Source organism: Schistocerca cancellata, chromosome 5, assembly GCF_023864275.1.
Source record: "Schistocerca cancellata isolate TAMUIC-IGC-003103 chromosome 5, iqSchCanc2.1, whole genome shotgun sequence".
Taxonomy (NCBI): domain Eukaryota; kingdom Metazoa; phylum Arthropoda; class Insecta; order Orthoptera; family Acrididae; genus Schistocerca; species Schistocerca cancellata.
In genome coordinates, this window is record NC_064630.1 from 374,661,727 (window position 1) to 374,680,603 (window position 18,877).

The 18,877-nt window shown below is 42.5% G+C and overlaps 1 protein-coding gene across 2 annotated transcripts in view; it reads left to right on the plus strand.

Annotated features, from left to right (window-relative positions):
- Nucleotides 1–1,339, plus strand: part of LOC126187467 (cyclic GMP-AMP synthase-like receptor) — a 78,181-nt gene extending 76,842 nt beyond the window's left edge. Inside the window, exons 12-13 of one of the 2 annotated variants that reach the window (XR_007537731.1) lie at nt 854–1,035; nt 1,131–1,339. The gene's annotated coding sequence lies outside the window, so the exon portion shown is untranslated. Of the gene's footprint in view, nt 1–853 lie in introns of both variants that reach the window. The other variant, XM_049928564.1, reaches the window with a different exon arrangement.
- Nucleotides 1,340–18,877: the final 17,538 nt, after the last annotated feature.

Below are 18,877 nucleotides of genomic sequence, written 5' to 3' on the forward strand. Positions count from 1 at the left end.
TTGGGCCTTTTTCAAAGAAGGATTTGCATTCAGAATTTGGGACTTTTGTGGGTAGGAATTTTGGGGGAGTGTGTGGGAGTAGATTGCATTTGTTAGGCAGAATTTCTGGAACAGGATGTCCCCCCCAGGGGGTTGGGTGTTTCTTTTCAATTTATGTGGGCAAGTGAATTGAGGATCCATCAGGAATAATGTGTAGCTGTAGGTATACAAAGGGAATATAAATGTTATTGGTAAATGATTACAGATATAAAGACTGTTGGAGACAAACTTGAGAGATAAATACCTGAAGTAAAAATGCTGAAAATATATGAATAAAAATTTGATAGACTTGCACAGAAGACTGAAATTTATTTAAGGGGTTGGGAAACGCTAATAAAAATAACTGACACTGTAGACTATTAGAATTATCCCATAATACCTATAACCATTTTGGAGACAAAGATGATGTAGCTTGATTGAGGACTAATGAGATAAATGTCTGGAGGAAGTGTGGGGGGGGGGGGTCTTTTTTCAATGATTTTTATTATTTCCTCTATGCTTGGTTAAATTTAAATGTGAGGCAAAATGTATTTTGTTAGTAGAATAGCAAATTTAGACTGCTCCACAAATTGGGAATGGAGGAAATATCACAGCAAAGTTGAACCTTGCTGTAGTGTTTTACCAATAAAAACATTGGAAGAAATTATTTTTTCTCTTTCATTGTCTCATCATTATTTCCTGTACTTTTTTGTACAGTAAATATTATCTTTCTAGGCTCTTAATTTGTTGACGAGTTACTCCAGAAAGCCACATTTCTTTATTTTGTGATAAATTTTCAGAATTTTTAGTTAGAAATATTTATTATCTGTTTCAGGAATTCCATTCTGAAATATTGATGTGGACAGCTTCTGAAGACTTCTATTATAATTTGCCAAAATAAGTTAGTTGCAAAACCAAGTGAAATGTGCGTTTTATTTATTTATTTATTCCACCGTCTTACATAACAATAAACAGAATATCTGTTGTGGCAGATGAAAGATGTCACTGAATCAAACGGTACGAAACTTTGCTTTTTTTACTTTGTAAAATATTTTGTTGTGATTTGTAGTTTGGACAGAAAATAGTAGTAAAGAAAATGTTTTTCATTTCAGGATTTGATGGTTTTATAAAGAAGTTTTTTTTCTGTACTCAGATGAAAATTGGTACTACCCCTAAAAGTACAAAAATAATTTATTATTTATGTTTGTAAATGTAGAAAAAGTCTTGTATTTATGAAATTGTCAGCTGCAATACTTTCAGAGTTAAAGTAACCTCAAAGTTGTATTGAATTTTGAGAGATGCCTATTTATTTTTTTTAAAAATATTTTGAGATAATGTATACATCTTTCTCAAGTTTTGTAAGAATTTTTGAATAAATAATTTATTGTGAAAATTTTTGAGGTATAATTTTGTTTTAAAATTCATTTTTACATATTTGAAGGCACCATTGAATCTTTTTTTGTATTACTGTATTGTTGTTTCAGTAATACAATCAAGTAATAATGTTTGTTTGTTTGTTTAGTTTTCAACAAATAGTTATTTTGTTTGCAGAAAGAAACTGTTTATATCTACTTAGCTATTGTAAAGGAGTTCATGGACCACATTTTACAGCAGTGTTTAGCCACAATAGTGTTGGCAACATTGCTGCAATGTGGCTGCAATATTTGGTAATATTTCTGCATGATCCAGCAATGTTGCTCATACAGCAGGCTGTTGTGAGTAATTGCCAAGGTGACAGGGTGTTGTCCACCAAAGGTGGAGAACATTTGGTATGGCCAGGTCCTATCTAACTCCATCTGTAATACATAATCTACAAATCTCTGTGAAATTCATGGCTGAAGGTACTTAGCATGGCATCACATTACGATTTTTTCCCATGGGAAGAATGACTACACTGCACTAAGGATGAGCAGTGTACAGCACACACACAGTTTGGAGGGCGCTGAGTGAGTCTTGGCAGAGGACACAATTGGGAAGACTGTGTCGCCAGATGTACTCCTTGGCCTAGTACAAGGCGAAAAAGCTCGGCTGTAAATACTGAGAAGTGTGCCGGAAGCCGATATCGAAAGACACGGGTGCCAATGACGAAGGCACACCTGACTTCACAGTCACTCAGAGAGCCATCAGTGTATACAAAGGTACTTTCACCAAGTTCCATGCGAAGGTCATGAAAATGAAGGCGATAGACTGAGGCTAGAGTAGTAATTAGTCAGATTTTGTTTTTATATCCCCTATAGGAACACAGTGTAGAAAGATAAAAAATATTTCTAGATTTTCACATAATATGGGCTCTTGGGATTTTGTAAGTAGGCATTAGTGGGATAATTTGCATGTATCTTCTATAGTCTGCCAATTCAGATGTTTCAACATGTCGGTGAGTCTTCCATGAGTCACATAAACCTATGATCACTTTAGCCATCTTCCTTTATGTACTGCCATGATAAAACATATCTGATAACAATATCTACATATACCGGTGGCTATAGTATCACATACACAAGGTATAAAAGAGCGTGCCTTGGCAAAGCTGTTGTTTGTACTCAGGTGATTCATCTGAAAATGTTTCCAACATGATTGTGGCCACACAACTGGAATGCGGAATGGTAGTTGGGCCTAGATGCATGGTACATTCCATTTTTAAAATTGTTACGGAATTCTATATTCCGAGATTGACAGCGTCAAGAGTGTGCTGAGAATACCAAATTTCAGGCATTACCTCATACTACAGACGATGCGGTGGGAGATGGCCTTCACTTACAGAGAGCAGGGGCATTTGAAAAGAGTTTTCAGCGCTAACAACTGCAAAAATCAATGTGTGACATAAAATGAACATATCAGTTAGGACAGTGTGGCGAAATTTGGCGTTAATGGGCTATGGCAGCAGACATTCGATGCAAGTGTCTTTGCTAACAACATCACCTGCAGCACCTCTCCTGGGCTTGTGACCATATCGACTGGACCCTAGATGACTGGGAAACCATGGCCTGATCAGATGATTCCCGAGTTCATTTGGTAAGAGCTGATCGTAGGGTTAGTGTGGCGCAGACCCCACGAAGCCGTAGACCCAAGTTGTCAACAAGGCTCTGCAAGCAGGTGGTTGGTCCCTAATGGTGTGGGCCATTTTTACTTAGAAAGGACTGCGTCCTGGTTATGGTCAGCTGCTTGAAGAACATTTGCAGACATTTAGGGATTTCATCTTCCCAAACAATGATGGAATTTTTATGGGTAACAATGTACTGTGCCACAAGGCCACAATTGTGTTGGTTTGAAGAACATTCTGGACAGTTTGAGCAAATGATTTGGCCACCCAGATCGACCGACATGAATCCCATCAAGCATTTATGGGATATAATTGAGAGATTAGTTCATGCATAAGATCCTGCACAGACAATGTCTTACCAATTACAGATGGCTATAGAGGCAGCATGGCTCACTATTTCTACAGGGACTTCCATTGACTGAGTCCATGCCACATCGAGCTGCTGCACTTTGCCAGGCAAAAGGCGGTTCGACAACACATAGGAGGTATCACATAAGTTTCGTCACCCCAGTGTATATGTTCAGTATCTCACGTAAGTCATATCTGGTATGAGTCCCACGCACTTAAGCAGTATTTTGAAATGGGACACTTGTGGTATAAAAAGAGTCTACTTTGTAGATTGGCTACATGTCCCAAGTATCCTGCCAATGGACTGAAGTCTGCCATCTGACTTAGCCTGTGTGGACATTCCATTTCATTTCCAAACAAAGTGCTATACCCAGGTATTTTTGAGTTGACTGATTCTAATTATGAAATTGTTGTTTTAGGGTACTATACTTTTTCATTTTGTGAAGTGTGTAATTTTATATTTCTGTGTGTTTAAAGTAAGTTGCTAGTTTATGTACCGCTTTGAAATCCCATCAAGATTTAATGAAATAATTCTGCAGCATTTTTCAGATTGTACTTCATTATAAATAACTACATCACGTATGATAAACTGTGACCTTGTTATTGCAGTTACTCTGCAAGGTCATTAATGTAGTCTGCCTACATAGCTGAGTGGTCAGCATGACTGGCTGTCATGTGTAAGACCTGGGTTTGATTTCTGGTACTGCCAGGGACGTTTACTTGGTGGGAGGATGAGAGAGGTTGCAGTCAGCCTCATGATGCCAATCAAGAGGCTACTTGACTGAGCAGTAGTGGCTCCAGCCCTCAGAAACTCGCAACAGCAGAGTAAGTGGTGTGCTGATCCCACGCCCCTCCATACTGCATCGAATGATGCCAATGGCAGAGGATGACATGGCAGTCAGTCGGTACTGATGGACCCATAAGGGCTTGTGGATGGCATCAATAATATACAAAATGAGCAAGGGTCTCCCAAAAGACTTTCCTATGGCACACCTAGGTTACTTTTACTTTTGTCGATTACTTTCTGTCTCAAGATAACGTGCTGTGTCCTGCCTACCAGGAAATTATCAACCCAGTCACAAAGTTTGTTCGATATTCCATCTGATCGTACTTTGGTTTATAAATGTTGGTGTGTTATAGAGTCAACGTTTTTCAGAAGCCAAAAACATGCTTGATCCATGGCTTTCAGGAGGTTGTGAGAAAAGCACGAGTTGGGTTTCGTGTCATCTACATCTACATGATTACTCTGCAATTCACATTTAAGTGCTTGGCAGAGGGTTCATCGAACCACAATCATACTATCTCTCTACCATTCCCCTCCTGAACAGCGCGCGGGAAAAACGAACACCTAAACCTTTCTGTTCGAGCTCTGATTTCTCTAATTTTATTTTGATGATCATTCCTACCTATGTAGGTTGGGCTCAACAAAATATTTTCGCATTCGGAAGAGAAAGTTGGTGACTAAAATTTCGTAAATAGATCTCGCCACGACGAAAAACATCTTTGCTTTAATGACTTCCATCCCAACTCGTGTATCATATCTGCCACACTCTTTCCCCTATTATGTGATAATACAAAACAAGCTGCCCTTTTTTGCATCCTTTCGATGTCCTCCGTCAATCCCACCTGGTAAGGATCCCACACTGCGCAGCAATATTCTAACAGAGGACGAACAAGTGTAGTGTAAGCTGTCTCTTTAGTGGACTTGTTCCATCTTCTAAGTGTCCTACCTTTAGCTCACCTTCCCCACAATATTATCTATGTGGTCTTTCCAACTTAAGTTGTTTGTAATTTTAACACCCAGGTACTTAGTTGGATTGACAGCCTTGAGATTTGTACTATTTATTGAGTAATCGAATTCCAACGGATTTCTTTTGGAACTCATGTGGATCACCTCACACTTTTCGTTATTTCGCATCAACTGCCACCTGCCACACCATACAGCAATCTTTTCTAAATCGCTTTGCAACTGATACTGGTCTTCGGATGACCTTACTATATGGTAAATTACAGCATCATCTGCGAACAATGTAAGAGAACTGCTCAGATTGTCGCCCAGGTCATTTATATAGATCAGGAACAGCAGAGGTCCCAGGATGCTTCCCTGGGGAACACCTGATATCACTTCAGTTTTACTCAATGATTTGCTGTCTATTACTACGAACAGCGACCTTCCTGACAGGAAATCACGAATCCAGTCGCACAACTGAGACGATACCCCGTAGGCCCGCAGCTTGATTAGAAGTCGCTTGTGAGGAACAGTGTCAAAAGTTTTCCGGAAATTTAGAAATACGGAATCAACTTGAGATCCCCTGTCGATAGCGGCCATTACTTAGTGCTAATAAAGAGCTAGCTGCGTTGCACAAGAACGATGTTTTCTGAAGCCACGCTGATTATGTATCAATAGATCGTTTCCTTCGAGGTGATTCATAATGTTTGAATACAGTATATGCTCCAAAACCCTACTGCAAACCGACGTCAATGATATAGGTCTGTAGTTCGATGGATTACTCCTACTACCCTTCTTAAACACTGGTGCGACCTGCTCAATTTTCCAATCTGTAGGTACAGAGCTATCGGTGAGCGAGCAGTTGTATATGATTGCTAAGTAGGGAGCTATTGTATCAGCAAGTGTAACCTCCACCCATACCAATTTGCACGGAGTATCTACTTTGACTTCACTACAAGATAAACCACTCCTGACAGACACAAACACTCCACCACCAATTCTGCCTAATCTATCTTTCCTGAACACCGTCTGAGACTTCGTAAAAATTTCTGCAGAACTTATTTCAAGCTTTAGCCAGCTTTCTGTACCTATAATGATTTCAGCTTCTGTGCTTTCTATTAGCGCTTGAAGCTCAGGGACTTTCCCAGCACAACTACAACAATTTACAACTACAATTCCGACTGATCCTTGATCCAAGCACGTCCTGTATTTGCCATGCACCCTTTGAGATTGCCCCATACTTTCCCGAGGCCTTCTAACCTAAAAAAAAACGCCCAGTCCATGCCACACAGCCTCCGCTACCCGTGTAGCCGCCAGCTGAGTGTAGTGAACTCCTGACCTATTCAGTGGTAGTGAACTCCTGACCTATTCAGTGGTAGTGAACTCCTGACCTATTCAGTGGTAGTGAACTCCTGACCTATTCAGTGGAACCCGAAACCTCACCTTGCGCAAGTCAAGGAATCTGCAGCCAACACGGTCGCAAAACCGTCTGAGCCTTTGATTCGGACCCTCCACCCGGCTCTGCACCAAAGGTCCACAGTCCGTTCTGTCAACGATGCTACAGATGGTGAGCTCTGCCTTCATCCCATAAGCAAGACCGGCAGCCTTCACCAAATCAGATAGCCGCTGGAATCCAGAGAGAATTTCCTCAGATCCAAAGCGACACACGTCATTAGTGCCGACATGTGCCACCACCTGCAGCTGGCTGCACCATGCGCTCTTCATGGTATCCGGAAGGACCCTTTCCACATCAGGAATAACTCCACCCGGAATGCACACTGCGTGCACACTGGATTTCTTCCCCTCCTTAGCCGCCATATCCCTAAGGGGCCCCATTACGCGCCTAACATTGGAGCTCCCAACTACCAATAAGCCCACCCTCTGCGATTGCCCGGACCTTGAAGGCTGAGAATCATCCTCTTAAACAGGGCAGGCAGCTGCATCTGGCTCAGCCAGAGACAGTACCTGAAACCTGTTTGTCAGACGCACCGGGGAGGCTTTCTGATCAGCCTCCGGGGATGTCTTTCGCTGCCTGCCATGCCTTGGAACGACCTCCCAATCGACCACAGGCGAGGGCTCAGTCCCACTGCGGGCAGCAACTGGGGCAACCACAGCAGCAGACCGATCTGGGGACAGACGGGACGAGGTTGACATCCCCGTGATACCCAAGTCCGGCTCCCCACAGTGGTGCCCATTGGCAACAGCCTCAAGCTGCGCGACCGAAGTCAGCACTGCCTGCAGCGGTGAGCGAAGGGATGCCAACTCAGCCCTCATCCGAACACAGAAGTTACAGTCCCTGTCCATTCTAATCGATGTTGAACAACAGTTACTGAAAAACTAGTGCCTATATAACAATGTTTTTGGAATCCATGCTGGATGCCATAGAGGATGTCATTCCATTCAAGATACCTCATTGTATTTGAGGTCAGGATATGTTCTATGATTTTACAATAGTTGGGATGAGAACCGGTGGTAATTTTGTGGATCAGTTGTGTTACCCTTTCTGTAGTCAGATGTTAACTGTACTTTTTTTTTTTTCAATCACTGGATACAGTTTTTTGTTGAAATGACTGTAGTATATGATGGTTAAAATGGGAGCTAACTCAGCTACAAATTCATTATAGAATCTGACAGAGATACCATCTGGCCCTGGAGCCTTGTGTAATTTCAGCTGTTTCTCAATTCCACTAAGACTAATACCTATACTGCCCATCTTTACAATGGTGTGAGAAGTAAACTGAGATAGTACATCTGTATCTTCCTTAGTAAACAAACAATTGAAAAAGGAGTGCAGTGTTCCTAGTTTTGCTTTCATGTGCTCAGTTTTAGGTTCTGTGTCATTCACAGCCATTAATTTTCTGAGAGATCTGTAGATAAGATTTGTTATTTTAGTCATTAAAGGCTCTGTATCTGTGTACCTATGCTACGTCTTAAGTCTATTATACAGAGGTCACTGTTCCTTTACAGAGAATATAGAATGTATTAATACAAAGACTGCTATCAGAAAAAGGACATTGTCTGCTATTACTATGAAAATGAAAATGATAGATTGCTACTCACCACGTGGCAGAGATGTTGAATCGCATGTGGGCACAACAAAAAATCTGTTAAACACACAAGCTTTTGCCCAAAGATCTTCCTCCGAATTACATGACATACGTGCACACATTTACGCAAAAGCAACTCGCACACACATGACCACTCTCTCTGGCTGGTGAAGCCAGGCTGCAGTCTTGCCTCGGCAGCCAGAGAAAGTGGTCGTGTGTGTGAGTTGCGTTTGCATGAATGTGTGGATGTGTGTGGTATTGGAAGAAAGACTTTTGTCCGAAATTAGTTGTTTAATAGCCTTGTTGTTGTGTCTATCTGTGACTCAACATCTCTGCTATATGGTGAGTAGCAATCTGTCCTTTTCATAATATTATCTTTTGTTTGCTACGTCGTATTAGTAGAAGATATGCCGCAGTGATCCGTGATTGTAGTCTGCATGGTGTAAACTTGATGCAGTGCTCTCATGTTCTTTTGCACACATTACTTCCACATCCAATAATTCTGGTTGTAGGTGTAAGAAATCAATAATTCTCTACTGGTGAATAAAAATAAAATATCGACATACACATACGATTTTTATTTCAAACTTCTGTGATGAATCCTTGAGTCCTTCCACCAAGTGTTGTCAATGTCTTTGTATGGAGATGTAAGTCCATGAGAAGTGTCCTTTAGAAGTACAGTGACATCCTGGGTGATGCAAAAACTGAAGGGTAATGCAAGTCCGGTTGTAACTGGTATTCCGTCTTTCGTATTGATATTGATCTTAACCAAGTCTCAGTCCAGTTGCTTTTAAAATATATTCAAAAATCATGTTTCATCATTCTAGTGAAATTCTGGAAAAGGTATGTCTCCAGCTTATTAAAATTTTGCAAGCAATTCACATACTTAAAAAAGAATGCGTATGGAGAATGTGTGTACATTCTGCCCCAGAAACCATATCAAGAAATTTTCTAAGTATATTTCATCGAGATATTCAACATCTTTCTTAAGTGTCTAGCCTTTCAGCTCTTGCAACATATGTGGTTGTTTAGTTCTTAGTTTTTGATTGGTACACCCTGTTAATCTCCCCCTGCAGGTCCGGGGCTTAGAATAGGCCCGAGGTATCTCTGCCTGTCGTAAGAGGCGACTAAAAGGAGTCTAACACTTTTTGGCCCTATAAGTTCAGGTCTCATTTTATGGTTTGACCTGCCACTTTCCAAATTCTACAGAAGTGCAGGCCACATGGGGGAAGACACCTTATGTCCTGCATGAGTTATCCATAGTGCCTTTTGATTCAATCTCCTGAACCTCTTGTCATGACTTTGGATCTCCACCTGCAATTAAACTATTTGGGTGAAGACACATTCCGGGGTATGTCATCTTCTTCCATTGTCTCCTGTCCTCTTTCACCCCCATGACAGTATTGGATTTCTCTGCACCCAATATCCAGCACAGTAGCCAGTCTGTTGTGGTGGGGCCATCATGTACCCATTTGGTGGTAGGTGCCTGACAACACAGGGATCCACTGCTGATGCCTGAGCTGCAAACTCGCCATGTATGCCAAGGAGTAGATGATGCTTGTCTTCCTGGGGCATCAGGACTCCTGGCAATGGCCATCATGGCAGGTGGCCTTTGCTATGGCTGGGTGGCACCCGTGGGGAGAGCCCCTAATTGGAGTGGGTGGCATCAGGGCGGATGACCCGCAATGAAGCAGACTAAGTCATCTCTTGCTGGTGACCGTCCGGCACCAGCAGTCTCTAAGAAGGGTAAGATCGAGTATAATGCTGACAGATATGACCCTAAATCGTTTCCCTCCCTCATTACACAATGGGAGGAACGTAGGGCTACAGAGAGAAGAGAGCCATATTCGCCTCGGTATTTAGTCTGTAGAGAATTCATGGGGACTCCTTTCTACCTATGAAGCCTTAATTTTTTTGTTGAACGTCTTGAGGATAAGTTTGGAGAAGTGACAGTGCTGTCCAAGATGAGAAGCAGTGCAGTCTTGCTTCAGACAGCATCCCTAGCTCAATCCCAAGCGTTACTCACTTGTGAACAGCTGGGTGATATTCCTATTTCCGTCACTCCCCATAGAAGCCTCAGCATGGTCCAGGGGATTATTTTCCATCGCAACTTCTTGTAGTTTGATGATGATCTCCATGACAATCTAGAATGGCGGGGTGTTCATTTCATCTGGCGCATTTACAGGGTACCCGAAGACAACAGAGTTGCTACCGGTGCCTTCATCTTGGCCTTTGAGAGTGATTCATTGCCTGAAAAGGTCAAGGTGATGGTTTACTGCTGTGACGTTAAACCATACGTCTCTCCCCCTATGCGTTGCTTTAAGTGCTGGAAATTCTGGCACATCTTCCTGCTGCACTTCCAACGCCACATGTTGACGCTGCGGAAGTCAACTACATCCAGATACTCCCTGTGCGCCTCCTCCCTCGTGTATCAACTGCAGAGAGCCGCACTCTCCCTGCTCGCCAGATTGCACAGTACTCCAAAAATCATGGAGTGGAAAATCATGGAGTACAAGACCTTGGACCAGTTGACTTATACAGAGCCTGAACATAAATTTGAACGATCACACCCCATTCAGTTGACGTCCACATACACTGCAGCTACGTTACCATTGCCATCACAATTACCAGTCATACCACTCTCTGTGTCTTGAACAGTGGACCCTCCGGGCCTCCAGAATATCTGTACATCTGCCCCCTTGGTGGTAGGGGGAAAATCTCCTTCCATTGCTTCCAAAGTACCTACTTCAGGAGCAAGCCCCCGCCCCCTTAAACGCAGGGGACATCAGTCCCCTCCCCCCATCCGGAGAAGCAACAGCCTCCATCGGCTCCCCTCGTGCGGAAAGGATCCCTTGGGACCCTCTCTCCCAAGGCCTCCACTAATGCCACAGCAGACACTCGCCAGTGGCTAAAGGAGCCACAAGCTGCTGGGCGAAGAGCTTCACGGTCTTTCTCCGTGCCTGAAGCTATCTCAGAGAAGTCCACCCAGCAAGCTCCTAAAGAGAAGTGAGAGGGCAAGCAAAGAAGTCTGCTAAGAAAAAGGACCCTCCAGTGGCCCCAACATCACCACTTCCTACCAATTCTGCACCTGTGGATGAGGTGGAGATCTCAGCATCCCCTGAGGACCTGGATCTCACTGTTGTCTCATCCACAATAGGAATGGATACGTATACTCAATCGGTTGCAGCAGGTGACCCTGAGGCATAACCTGCCTCCTTGTGTGCTTCATGCACTTCCAGCCTCACAATGTCATCCTCCAGTGGAATTGCTGCAGTTTTTTCCACCACCTGGCTGAGCTACAGCAAGTGTTAAGCTTTACACCTGCTTTCTGCATTGCCCTCCAGGAAACCTGGTTCCCGGAAATGTGGACCGCTGCCTTTCGCAGCTATAGGGGATATTACAAGAACCATTGTGACTATAATAGAGTTGAGTTTGTGTCTATGTCCTGAGCTCAGCATGCAGTGAACCTGTGCCCCTTCAAATCCCAGCTCTCAGGATAAGGACGGTGCAGAAATAACTGTCTTTAATGTATATCTTCCTCCAGATGGTGCAGTACCCCTGAATGCATTGGCTGCACTGATTCAATAACTCCCTAAACCTTTCCTACTTTTGGGAGATTTTAACATCCATAACCCCTTGTGGGGTGGCACTGTGCTTACTGGCTGAGGTAGAGATGTCGAAACTTTCCTTTCTCAACTCTACCTCTGCCTCATAAATACTGGGGCCCCCACACAGGTAGGTGTGGCTCATAGTACTAACTAGGCCATTGATTTATCTGTCTGCAGCCCAGGACTTCTCCCATCTGTCCACTGGAGAGCCCACAAAGACTTGGGTGGTAGTGACCACTTTCCCATCTTCCCGTCACTCCACAGTGCCATTCCCCCGGACGTCTACCAAGATGAGCTTTAAACAAGGAAGACTGTGAAGCTTTCACCTCTGCTGTCACTGTTGAATCTCCCCCCACATAGTACAATCAATGTAGTAGTTGAGCAGGTCACAAGAACGATCATTTATGTGGCAGAAAACATGATCCCTTGTTCTATAGGGTGCCCTCGGTGAAAGTCAGTACCTTGGTGATCGCCATAAATTGCTGAGGCCATTAAAGAGCGTCGGCGAACCCTACACCGACATAAGCGGCACCCTTCTCTAGAGCACCTAATAGCTTTTAAATGGCTCTGTGCCCGTGTTCGCCAGCTTATGAAAAGATGGAAATAGGCATGTTTGGAAAGGTACGTCTTGACCATTCGGTGCCATACGTCATCTTTCCAAGTCTGGATGAAGATCATACATGTTTGTGCGTACCAGACTCCTACAGGTGTTATTGGCATTAAAATCTGTGCCGTGTTATATACCGAAGCAAAAGCAATTGCCGAACACTTTGCTGAGCACTATGTTCAATGTCAGAGAATTATCCCCCAGCATTTCGCACCCTCAAACAGCGGATGAAAAGGAAAGCCATCTTGTTCACTGAACATCACAGTGAACCCTATAATGCTCCATTTACAGAGTGGGAGCTCCTTAGCTTCCTTGCACATTGCCCTGACACAGCTCCTGGGCCAGATCGGATCCACAGTCAGATGATCAAACATCTCTCGTCCGACTAGAAGTGACATCTCCTCATCATCTTCAATCTCACCTGGTGTGATGGTGTCTTTCAATCACAATGGCAGGAGAGCACTATCATTCCAGCGCTCAAACCTGGTAAAAACCCACTTAACATAGATAGCTATCAGCCTCGCCAACATTCTTTGTAAGCTGTTAGAAAGTAAGGTAAGTTGACGTTTGTGTTGGGTCCTGGAGTGATGTGGCCTACTGGCTCCATGCCAGGGTGGAATTCTGCCAGGGTCGCTCTGCCATTGATAATCTAGTTTCCCTCGAGTCTGCCATCCGAACAGCCTTTTCCAGACGCCAACACCTGGCTGCCGTCTTTTTTGATTTACAAAAAGCTTACGACAGGACCTCATGACATCCTACCCTTGCCACATTATGTGAGTGGGGTCTCCGGGGCCCACTCCTGATTTTTATCCAAAATTTCCTAATGCTCCATACTTTCCATGTCCAAGTTGGTGCCTCCCATTGTTCCCCCCCATATCCTGGAGAATAGGGTCCCACAGGACTCTGTATTTAATGTATTTCCATTTTTGGTGGCCATTAATGGTGTAATAGCAGCTGTTGGGCTGTTGGTCTCACCTTCTTTGTATGCAGACGACTTCTGCATTTCGTAATGCTGCTCCAGTACTGGTGTTGCCGAGCAGTGCCTACAGGGAGCCATCCACAAGGCGCAGTCATGGACTAGCCCACAGTTTCCAGTTTTCAGCCATGAAGTTGTGTGTCATACACTTCTGTCGGTGTTGTACCGTTCATCCAGAACCAGAACTTTACCTTAGTGATGATCCACTCACTGTAGTCGAGACATCGATTCTTAGGAATGGTTTTCGACGCTCGATTGACGTGGCTTCCTCATCTTCGTGAACTGAAGTGAAAGCGCTGACAGCAACTCAATGCCCTCTGCTGCCTGAGCAACACCAACCAACTGGGGTACAAATCGCTCTACGCTGCTGCAGATATACTGAGCCCTTGTTCAATCCTGTCTTGACTATGGGAGTCTGGTTTATGGTTCGGCAGCACCCTCAGCATTGTGTTAACTCGACCCAGTGCACCACTGGCTTTTGACTGGCAACAGGAGCTTTTAGGACGAGTCCAGTAACCAGCATCCTGGTGGAGGGCGGAGTGCCTCCATTGAAGGTTAGGCGTGCACAACTGCTCGCCAGTTACGTTGCACACATTCATAGTTCTCCTGAGCATCCGAATTACAGTCTCCTTTTCCCATCCATGGCTGTTCATTTACCACATCGCGGAGGCCCAGGTCAGGGCTCAAGATTGCGGTTCGTGTCCGATCTCTTCTATGGTCCTAAGGACTCAGTTAAACCCGCAGCTCTCTGCTATCACTTCCTCTCGATTCTTGACATGTACTGGGACCATGAAGTGGTTTGCACTGACGGCTCGATGGCTGATGTTCACGTTGGCTTCGCGCATGTTTAAGGAGGACATATTGAACAGCACTCCTTGCCAGATGGCTACAGTGTTTTCACTGCAGACCTGGCAGCCATTTCTCGTGCTCTTGAGGACATCCGCACATGCCCTGGCGAGTCATTTTTTCTCTGTACTGACCTGCAGTCGTTAATACGCCACAAGGTTTTTCAGCTTTGGGAGATCGAATGGCATAATCTCAGTATGCACAACAAACTGCGTGCTCTTAAGGAGACTATGAATGCGTGGAAGACCTCCATGCAGGCCTCTCGCAGGGACTCTGTGGTTCTCTGTTGGCTCCACATTGGCCATATGTGGCTAACACATGTCTACCTCCTGTGTCGGGAGGACCCACCTCGGTGTCACTGTGGCTCACATATGACTGTCGTCCACATTTTGCTGGACTGCCCACTTTTAGCCACTGCGGCGGACTTTTAACCTTCCCAGCACTCTAGCTTCAGTGTTGGGCAACAGTGTCTCAACAGCAGATTTAGTTTTAAATTTTATTCGTGAGGTTTTGTTTTATCGTACCATCTAAGGGTGAGCATTTAGCCTTCTCTCTGAGGTCGCCACCCTCCCTCCATTTTAACTCTGTCACACTTCCTTTGCATTTGTTTGTCTTGGTGGTCATCTTTTCCCTACATGTGTTCATCTCACTTTGTATTTATGGGGTGGACATTTTAATGTGTTGTAGAGTGGTGTTCTGTTGTAGAGTGGTGGACTGCTTAATTATTGTGATCAGCCAGCCCAGACCATATGCTCTATGGTTTTAATAACTTCTTCTACTTTTCCTTTTGGTGTATTTTTTTCCCCATTTTTTGTTTGTTCCATTTGTTTTCTTTTTAGGTGTGGTGTTGGGTATTTTTGTACCGTGAGCCTTGCTTACGTCAGGAAAAAGGGACTGATGACCCTGTAGTTTGGTCCCTTTATACCCCAAACCAACCAACCAACCAACCCTGTTAATCCAACCTGACATACAAAGATAGAAGCTTAAATTGTGGCAACTGTTTATTTACAACTTACACTAAATAGATAAATGTTTCAAAGTTTTACTCCCCTTTAAAATAGTCACCAGCATTGTGAGTAAACTATTGACACTAATGTGGGAATCATAGGATACCCTTAGGAGCATCTGTTGTGTTGACATTTTGAGTAGTATGGCCTATTCTCCACCGAATCTCTGTAACAGCTCTGAAGCGGATGCCGTGAAGAGCTTTCTTCATGTTAGCAATCAAACTGAAGTCACAGAGGCTTTAATCTGGGAAGTGTGGTGGGTGCTACAGTGCTACACCACTTCCCAGACCCATCGATCAAATCTGTCAAACAAATCAGTCACAACTTGCATCATATGCAACCAAGCATTGTCCTGAAAAATTCGCTTCAAACTGTGAATTTTCATAATAAATTCTATTTCATAGTGATTTGTATTCAGGTGAACTATTTAATCAGAGACAATTTGACTGCTATATGGAATACAATAGCTTGCAATACAAGTCAGGATATTTAGAGGATCATGTGTGACCGTTTGAAATCCTACTGAATTTTGTTTTATAATTGTCGTCTCCATTGTGTAGATTATGTGAAGAAATTTCATTCATTTTTTGTGCATGGTGCAAAAAAAGCTATGTTTTAAACATTTCTTTACAGATTATCATTATTATAGTTATTGTGTATTGTAATAATGAGTTATTTGTTACTTTCAATTATCAAAATACACATATGTAAATGGTAAACTAAAAACAAACAAAAGACATGAATGTAAAATAACAATTTAAAACATAAAACAAATATAAGTAACATAATAATTTTAGTTAAGCATGTTGAAAATACCCAGGCAGCACATTTGTGTCAAACTTATTTTTCAAAAACGGTATTTTAGAAATCAGCTTTATTACACAGGGGTGTATGTGACTTGAAAGCTTCGTTAATTTATGTTGTAACAAAAGTTTTCCTTTTTCAAAATATTGCTGAAGTAGGTCATTCTTTTTCCAAGAACGTTAATTACACATGAACTTCTATGTGAAAAACATTTTTCAGACATCATTTGGCATTTGGTTACAGCATTATGCACACCCCCCCCCCCCCCCCCACCCCCCCACCCCCCCCCCCCACCCCCCGTTTTTTTTAGTCGCTAAAGGTAACCTTAATGTGGAGTAACGAAAGTCATTTTTCCTCTGGTATTGTTCCTTTTGACATGCAGTGGATATTTACAAAAAACTTCATGAGGGAATAAATATACTGTGAAGCACTGATCAAAATGCCTAACTCCTTAAACAGATTTCTACAATATGATCATGGGTTAGCTCTAAATATTATTCTTATAGCACGCTATTGAGCATTAAAGACTTTGTTTCTTGAAGATGAATTACCTCATAACATTATTCCATATAACATTATTGAATGAAAATATGCAAAATATGTCAACTTAATTTGTCTCTCAACCAAGAGTTGCCATGATTGTAAGTGCAAATGTGACTGTACTGTCAAGGGAACAATCCCAAGTGTCAATAAACAATCTTGATGAAACCTAATGGGTGTGTAGAAGAGGCAAAATAGTGTGGCATTATTTTGTTTTGCCCAGTTCCACTTTGAAGGGATAAAAACACACCCCAAAAGGTTATTTGGCATTGTGGGCAGGTCCTACAGAGAGTGACAGTGCTTCATTCGATAAGCTGATCTTTTTGGAACACAGCCTGCGACCAGGTTGGAGAAAATCTGCGACACACTGTGAGGGACCCGCCCTTCATTTTGCAAGGTAATGCTTATGTGTCATGATTGATTTGTTCAATTGATGGGACTTGAAATTGCTGTACCACCCTCTACTCTTCCCTGTGATAGACAATGCCTCTCTTGTAGTGTCTACCCTTGGAATTTGTTAAGAATATCCGTAATACTCTCGCACTGTGATAACAATCATGACAAAAAGCACCGCTCTTTGTTCAATCTTCTCTTTCTCGTCTATTAATCATACCTGTTAAAGAATCCCAGAACGATGAGCAGTACTCAAGAGTCAGTTAAACAAGTGTTTCCTAAGCTACTTTTTTCTTGAATCACATTCCTTAAGACTCTCCTAATGGCACTCAGCCAGGCATGTGCTTTTTTTCTATTTGTGTTATGTGGTCATTCCACTTTAGGTAATTACAGATCGTTAATCATACATATGTCATGGTTGTCATTGTTTCCAGTATTTTATTAGAAATAATGCAATCAAACAGAAATTGATGGTCAACATCAATCCCTGATCCTTTCACCACAGTTTCCTGTTGCTAGGGTTGTTTCGACTACGCTGTAGAAGTTTCGCTGGGAAGCACTTTCACATCCTCCGTACAGTCCCAAACTCTCTCCATGCGTTTCCATATTGAAGTAAGACATTCGTGGATATCGATTTGCTTCGGATAAAGACGTGCGCACCTGAGTACGATCTTGGTTCCATAGGCAACCGAAAACATTTTTCCTTGAAGGTATTGACTGTCCTGTCTCACAGTGAGATAAATGTATTTATTACCTGTCCTAGCGACTGCTTTTGAAATAATAATCAGTTTGCTTACTTTTTTCCACCTGTCTCATTTTCATTTGACTGCACCTTACGGCAACAAAACCACTTTTCCATCAGGAGAAGCTGTTTCGAAAATGTCTGCCTACTGTACCAAATGTAGCAAACACACTGTAGCATGGCTGTCCAATCAAAGTGAGATGCAGAGAACATCTATTGAGATAGAAACATTGTAATGTACACAATTCCACCTTCGCAGAACATTTACTTAGTGCTGATCATTCGCTGGGGAATTTAGAGGATATCGTAATTCTGCACAAAGAGGTAAAAGTGCAGAGTGAACAGAGACGGCAGTATTTCGATCAATCCGCTCCAGCTTGCAAGTTGACATTATCTTGAAGTATTTAAGCCACTACTTGTGACCACGTAGCCAATTTACCGCTCACTGTTGGCCTCTGCCTGATGTTTGTTTCCCTCAGAATTATATTTCAAGTTCTGAAGCCTATTATCAATTAATTTCATGTACTATACATGGTCATGCATAGCTACTTTCTCTCTTTCAATATTTCATATTTAATGTACCCCCTTGGTTCCTCTCCTCCCATTTTTCATCATGTATTAATCTGCTAGTCCCATTTTAAGTATCTTATTCTTTCAAGTAAAGTACGTACTGATCATTGTGGCTTTACACATCTTTGTTTTGTTCATTATCGTAACAGGTCACGATGTATTCACTATGTTTTCCACAGAATGATACTTCTGTCTGATTTTATTCTGTTTACATAGTATGCTTTATTATCAAAGTTACTTTCCTAGTTGTTACTTCATATGTTATAATTATCCCTCCTCCTCTGCCTTTTGCTTGTATTTTAATCTGTTACATTCCTTCATAAAAGTACCTTTTCTTTCACATTAGTTATGTGCTGATTAATGCAGCTCTACGTATTTTTGCCTTTTTTACATTATGACAACGTGTTTCATGAAGTTAGTGACTTTATAAGGCCTATTGGTACTTGGCAAGTTCCCATATTTATTTACAAGTACTTCTTGTGCAGCTTTCTACCCACTCATATGCACTCCACTGTTTATCTGAGCCTACAGGTTCTTCTCATACCATATGCGTAATGCCTCCTTCCTCCCATTTTTTGTTAGTTTTATTCGTTTTAACTTTA